The following is an 8059-nucleotide window of genomic DNA, read 5'->3' on the forward strand; positions in this document are numbered from 1 at the left end:
CACCTGACCTTAGCTGATCTCTAAGTGCACCACATTTCAACAGAGCTAACAAGCTTTCTAGGAATCCAGAGTGCTCTGCAGCACAGTAGGAGCCAGATGGTGCCTGATATGGCATGAACACAAGTGCACAAAATCTGCTGGCGTCATAATGGCAAAGAAGAGTCTGTTGGATGCAGTTTCAGAGGGTTCCACAGTACTGGTTTGGTGTGTGTTGTGCAGAGACAACAAACCTGGCTCTCTAGTGAGATAAGCCCAGTCCAAGCCTACCCTACACTCTGCATAAAACTGCATTTTGCCCAAAGATAATAACCCAAGGAGACCGGATAGGTTATTGCAGAATGAGCATTTTCTTGTCTTCTGTGACACAATTAATCAGTGGTACAGATCCACCACTGACAAAGAGTCAAGTGGGAAATATATGGAGAAATATTTTATGCTTGTGCCGCTTGATTTCTTTTTGTTCTCTGTCTTGCCATCTGCAAGGAGGACATGAAAGTCAAATAGCACTGTGTTGTCCACAAAACCTCGACACAATGCTATTGCTCTCTTATTACTTATAATCCTTAGGCATCTTGAAGGCTAATTTTCAAGAGTTTGCTACTGGCAATACCTGCAAAGAAAATTAGGGGAGGTGAAAAGGAAATAAAAAGTTTGAAAGGACCATACAAGTAATCTAGCTTTAGTGTATATCCCAAACTGCCAAACTTACATGCTGTCTTTAGCAGTCAAAGATCGCACATTTTATTAATAGACTCAAAGCTTTTAATCATGGTATTGTACTGATATTATAACTGATGCCAAGCGAATAACAACGTAAGCCCCTTTCTGACCTCTAAAAAAATACTGAAGTTGAAAATGCAAATGTGTCATAGCATTTTTACAGTTGACAGCTATCTATTACAAAGCAGTTGTTAATATTTTTATTCTTTGTAAGATAGGCAACATCAAGAAGGCCCTCAGTGAGGTCTCAGCTAAACTTCAAGTTTCTTCTGTAACACAGTTAAAAAAACCTAAACAAATTCTGCATTTGCCATTAACAATAAATATAAAACAAACTATGAAGACAGGATTTGCAAAATTTTCATTTGCATTTCCAATCATTGTAAAGTAAACTTTTCTAAATTATTTGACCATGCAATATTCATTAAAAATAACCTCATATGCTCTCTTTAATCTGTATTGACAGCATTCAAATCACAGAGCACAGTGAAATTAAAGTGAAATTGCTGAGCAAAAAACTCATATTCTCAGTTTTCAGAAACCAAAAGGACTGAGAATAATCTTGATTTTTTTCCTAATTATTTCCTTAAAAAAGTTGTTTAATGTATATACAATATCTTTGTTTGATTTTCTGAATCAGGTAACATAGATTACACTCTTCAAAAGGCTCATGAAAACCCTTGCTAATTCTGGTAACACCAAGTCCTGTACAGCCAGAAGCAGAGCATAGAAGTCTGCTGTAGAACTAAGGATGAGAAGAACTACAAGAAATGTACCGTCCATGCAGCTTGTGAACAATTCAATAAAAGGCAACTATAAATTCCTGTCTGATGCGTCTAGATAATACCACAGGTATCCTCAGCCAAGCCCAGAAAAAAAACAGAGCAAACAAACAAAATACCCAAACCGCCTACAAAATTAAGTGAAATACTGATCTAAATCCTTTATTTTCTTGTTATTAATATTTCTGTTTGTGTCTCCCTCCTGCAGCTCTTGGCAAACACTGAACTCGAACTATTTGGAAAAGCAGTTCATTCTTCCCACCTCATCTGTGCCTTTTCTTAACCCCCAAAGTCATTAAGCTTTGTGGTCCTTGCTGAAATCCTGTTTACCAGTGTTGCTTTGTTACGCGGGTATTTCCAAGTTTTCAAAGGAACTTTTTGTTCCTACAGAGTGAAGTCTCTTCATGTCATGCTGCAGCCAAGTTAGCCAAGGTGCTGATAGCCCCCTGCAGTGAAAGAACATGAGGAGAGTGAAAACTGGGGGAAACAGAGCAGTCTTTTCAACTGTCAACATTTATTTAAATATAATCATGAAATCTGGCTGTTCCTTGGGCCATGTGGTGTCTGCCCATTCTGCAGGGTGGGGCTGGAATTACTGCTGGCATGAATTTGTTTGGCCTCTTATTTTCATAACCCTTCAGAGCTACACAGGGGGAAAACAAGAGACTACATTAGTACATTTGAGGGCTAAATGTTTGTCTGGCATGCTTGCGTCATACAGGATTTGGAAGGGCCAAGGAAATTCTCTGAGCTTAGGGAATGTGAGGTGAGCTGCATAGTTTGATATGCAGACAGACAGTTGAAGAGATACAGAAAGAGAAAATACTCAAGAAGGTACCAAAAAGGGTCAATATGTTGGGATCAATGTCAGAGGAGAAAATGGGTGAAAGATTGTCTCTGTTGTCTTCCTTAATAATGAATTTAAATCAAATAAAAAGGAAGGATGACTTTAGCAGGTGACAGTGATTAGAAATGGCTCCCATGCTTCATCTTCAACTCCTCTGCTTCTCTTCAGCAGCAAAACCTGTCTACAAAATTATGAGAATGCTGGGAAAGCTTAGAAAACTTGAATGCTGTGGTGGAAGGAAATCTAGAAGATGATTCAGAGAAAGGAGAAGAAGTACTGAAGGAGAAATTAAAGTGTTTTTTGCATGAGCAAATTAGGAGATCAACACAGTGCTTGCAGTTACAAGTTACATATATTGAATAGTAAATCTGTATATGGGCCTCCAATAAAACAAGCAATTAAAAGAGTGTCATGGACAAAGATAGGTGTAGTTTTTTGGGGACACAAATATATGACTGAAGTAGGTAAGTGGCTTAGAAAGGAGAGAGAAAATGCTCAAACAGTACAGCTGGGCAATAAATACAAAGGGTGAGCATGCTGAAAAGTGAAACAGAGAAAACAAATTGGGGAAAAAGAGAAAGATGATGAAGAAGGAAATTGGCAGTGGCACGCTCACCACAGAAGAGAACATTACCGAAGTCAAGTGCTAGGAGGATAAAGAGTACAAAAATAAAAAAAAAACCAAAAACCCAAAACCAAAAGACAAAGGAAGATTGCAATATGGGGAGGGAAAGAGGAAGCAAACAGAAAAAAGTGAGATAGTGACCAATGTGACAGTGACAGATTCTTTCATCTATTATTAATACAATAATAATAATAATAATACAATAATACAAAGGGGCTGCTGATCTTGCAAAGTGGCCACTCTACTTCTCACACCAAGAATATGCCTGGTCTCTTTCAGAACAGAAATCTAGATTCCCAGGAGATGGCTCAGTAGACGTTTTACACATTTGGCACCTGATGCATTTACAGACTGCACATAGGAGGCCTTCAATGAAACGGGTCTGAAATGGAGAATCTCTGACTTTCTTCACTCTTTGGTTGAGTGCAGAGTTTAAAATCTGTGTTCCAGTTATAATATGCAGCTGTTGTCTTAGTGACAGCTTGGCTTAGAAGTATGGGATAAAAACTGATCTAAGTGCAGTTCTTGATTTTTTTGGCTGTAATTAAATTCTGGATCTTGCTTGTGAGAGATTTCTAAGGAAGAACTGTAAATCAGTCGTTTCTGCTGACATTATTTCTGGCTTATTTTTTTTCCAATGCAGTTATTAGAGGGATAAAGACAGAGGATAGGGAATCACTTGGAGCTATTCTGCGTGGAAATCCATTTTGGTAGGGCTACTGTGACAAAATAGGAAGAAAAATGTTTGGTAGATTAAAAAATAAAAATCTTTAGCATGTAAGTGCAAAAAGAAATGGTAGGAGTTTAAGTCGCAGAGGCTCAAGTCCCTGTGGGGGCCACTTAGGAAGAATTACTTGACTCACAGATTTTAGAGCCAGAAGGGATCAACAGATTGTTAGTTTGACCTACTGTGTAACATGGCCATAGTGTTTAATTCAATTAATTTTGCAGCTAACCTAAAGCCTGTCTTTCCTGAAGTCAGGTGGGCTTGATGTGGAGATTTGAGGGGTTGAAGAACTCAATGCATGTTAACAATTTCTCCTCTGGTAGTTTTTTTTTTTTTTTTTTTTCCTTTTTGTTGTTGTTGCTGTTAAGCTTTTTCTGCTTTGTTGGAAGCCTTCTTTTGGAATAGGATTACCTATTTTCTTCTCGATGTGATAGATGCTTATGAAATGAGAAGGGTACACTAGGTACAAAAGATAATGTGGAAAAAAGGGCATCCAGGGAGCAGTAATATGAGTGACTGGAATGGGGAACATCTGTTGCACTGTCTCATCCTGAAGTATACTGTGTGTTTGTAGCTGGGCTCCCCTGCAGCTGATGCACTGCTGTTCCAATTTGCATCTAGGTATTGATAATTGGGGCACAAGCTCGCTGATGGCTAGACAATGTGATAGCAGGGTAAAGGGGGCTGCACTGGAGACCAGTGATTCCAGTTCTTGGGACAGCTTTTGCTAATGGTGGCTGCCTATGTGGGACATAAGAAGAAGGGAAAGAGTGTGAAATGGCAGACTGTGTGAGGCTGCAATGAGTCAGCCACTCCAAGGGGGCTGGAAGAAATGTATAGGCTGTATAAAGGAGCCCTGGGCTGCCCTGAGCTGGAGACGAGGAGTTCGGGTTTCTGCAAATCCAATTCCTCTGATGTTCTTGGCAGTCAGGGGAGGAAACTCACAGCAGAGAGCTCTGGTGTGTGCAGAGTGATGATTCTCAGGCTGCCTTCTGGGAAGCCTGGCCAATAAACCTGGCTACCATGTCCTGCAACAACAGTCCTGAAGAGGGAGCATAAAATTATAGCAGTGTCCAGAGCAATATAATATGCATCCTTTGTGATGGACTGAGAAACTTAAGACTAATGGCTACAGCACTACACAACCATTGACAGAAACAGTTCACATATAGATGTCTTTAATAACCAACGGTTTGGTTATTACATCAAATCTTCTTACCAATAGGGAGAAATTCAATGCACTAATTAAAATTGTTCCTTCTGGAAGATTTCTTTTTTTTTTGTGAAGTTCTTCATTTTACAATCTTCATGCTGACACTTATTCTTCCATTACTCCTTCTAAATACTGGGTTTGATCTTTTTCTGTCCAAACACAAGAATCCTTCCTCCCTCTTACTGCATTCTGTAGCTTCAAAATTCTTTCTCAGAATTTCTCTTTCTCTTGTTGAAGACACTAATTCAGAGGATCTGACATTTTCCCCACATACCTTTGTTACTGACAAGTATTATCAAAGGTATCATAGGAGTATAATTGTGAGATAAACACAGTTGTGATGAAAAAAGCACTAGGTATTTTCAGGTGGTCACATGGGGAAATGTCATTAACACTGTGTAATTTGCTTGGAGTAGTCCAGCCTTGGAACGTGTGGCAGTATTTCTCTTCATGAAAAATGATTGTTGCTTCAGCTGCAGCCATATCCATCTTCCTGGGAAAACTTCCAGCTTCAAAGGGAAATCTGGTTGTACACGTTTGAACTGTGTTCTTAGCTGCAACATAATCTTTTCTGTCTTCTGGTTGTCCACTGGAAACAGTAATGAAAACAAGGCACACGTTCCTCTCAGCCTCGGTGCAACCTTCCTTCAGGAAAGAGAAGTTACTGAACACAGATGGTAATTAATTTACTGACATTTTTTCAGATGCTTTGAAGATACACTCTGAGGGAGGGTCTGCATGCTAATCTGTAGAGCAAAGCCAAAGGGTGGCACCTAACAAGACAATGTCACAAAATTAATACATTGGTTTCCTATGTCTTCACAACAACTGAATCATATTAAACATAGACTGATTTCATGGGCTGAATAGTCAATTTTTAATCTTCAGTTACCAAAACAAGTAGTCATAGGAAAATCTTCCTATGTGGAGCTAATATTACTGCTTTGCACACAAGAGAAAAAAAATACTGGTAATGGGAAAGACATGTATCAAACACTTCCAAACTTTCAGAAAAGCAAGCCGGAAAGTAAAAATAATGTATAATGAAATGGATTTCACTCATTTGTTTTCTCTCCATGAGCAAATGAGCTATAATAAACATTAAAAATAAAGAAGTCCTAGAAATTGATGACCTCTCACCTTTACCCCATCCGAGCTACTTTTTAGGCATTATTCATACTCATGGTTTATTTATTGTTCCTCTGCTGCTTCCAAGTTGACCTTCAGATAGGATCTCACCCAGAGTTTTGGAGGAAGCAAATTAGAGCAGCAGAAGCAAAAGAGTTATTAGTTGGAATGATGGTTACAAAAATATGTGCGAAATGATTATATCAGGGCTGTTCCTGTCTTGCTTGGGCACAAATATTTTTATTGATGTTTGTCTCAGGCCCTTTGGGAAATTATCAGACACATTGATATCCTATGATATGTTTCCCATGGCTTCTGTATGACCCTTCCTTTTATGCCAGGGTGCCCTAATTGCACATGTACATGAAATATAAATTGTTTCACATAATAAAGCCGGTTCTAAGGAGTATCTTGTCCACTATGTGATAGAGTCTGGCTTGAAGAAGTTACACAATGGAAAGAAATTAATTTCTGCTGTTCTTCTTTCTCCAGTAAAAGTAGTTCCTGTGGTTTTGGTTTTTTTTTGCATGCTAGTCAGCAAGAGTTGATAATGGAGTATGGAAAAGATACAAACCAGAAGAAATTAAATGTAATTTTGTACCATTTAATTTGAAATAACACAGAGATCTGTACCAGTCAGCTGCAGTAAACCACACGTATGGTATATGTAATAAAGCAAACATTTCTCAGGGTTGTCCATTTTTGCTTTTTCGAATACCTAAACATCTACATACATAGAAGTATATGTACATACATACATGATATGCCAATCAGGAATTCAGCTGGAATTTTCTCACTGATCTTTAATACATCGTTGGTATGAATTTATACAAAAAATTACCAAGTTTTATACACACAGTAATATATTAAAAATCAATCTGTCCTATTGACAGTACTTGTAATAGAAAATGTATTCCATCACTTTGATAAGAACTTTATGTCAAGGATTTGGGGTCAGCTTTTAAACTGGAGTAGAAGTATTGTTTAGTTTGTTTCTCATTACTAATAATCTGAAAACACTTTCATTAATTTAAATAAAAAATAGCAAGATGTTGGGGTTTTTTTCTAAATCTTTTACTGCAATTACTTCTCTTGCTATTTTCAGACCCTTGAGTTGACATCTGAGACAGCTCATGTGGAAACAACAGTCTTACCTGTCTACTACCTGAAATCATATAATGGAAAAAAATATTTTTTATTTTCTGAAGACACACAGGTCAATGTAGGTGTTTACAACATGCAAACGTATTTTTATTTCTATTTATAAACTTTCTGTTAGATCTGTGAGGCAAAGGGTAACTTAAATCTTAGCACTTGCTAGATTTTTACTCCATAACTGCACTATTATCCTTTATTATTTGTTTATCTGTCACATACAATGATCCATTTCGTAACTTCAAATAACTAACAGTCTTAGGTGATAGAAGCAGTGATGAAATATTTTTTTCTCATATTTTTCATGACATCAAAGCATTCTGCAAATACAGCTAAAAAGAGGATCTGTATCTTAATTCTGTCAAAAGGTGGGAGCGCTGTGTCATGCTGACAATAAATTTGGTGCAATACAAATTGTGTTTAATCCCTAAGGCAAAATGCAGGTTAAATGTCATTTGCTTTTAATCCAGGTACTACTCACTTGATGAACACTGTTTGTCATAGACAGCATTAAGCTAAATAAACTGTTGGGCTTACTGGTGCTGCAGCACCAAAAGGCCTTGCCTGATATCATTTTCCTACTTTGCACACTAATGTTTTGCAATACACCATGTTCTAATCAGACAACCTGATTTTACTTCTCTGACAGTTTTTTGTAAACATAATTTTGGGTCTCAGGCCTGGGAATTCACCTGTTTGAAGGATGTGATTTTGGAAAACCTGTTTGATAGGTTTGCTTCACATTGGCCTTACCAGCACATCAGGCACACTGAAAATTTCAAACAGGTTCTAGAATTTGTTTGCAGTAGATCTCTGTTGCTTAGCAGAACACTTGCTCTTGGCATGACACTACATAAACGAT

This window comes from Parus major, chromosome Z (assembly GCF_001522545.3).
Source record: "Parus major isolate Abel chromosome Z, Parus_major1.1, whole genome shotgun sequence".
Classification (NCBI taxonomy): Eukaryota; Metazoa; Chordata; class Aves; order Passeriformes; family Paridae; genus Parus; species Parus major.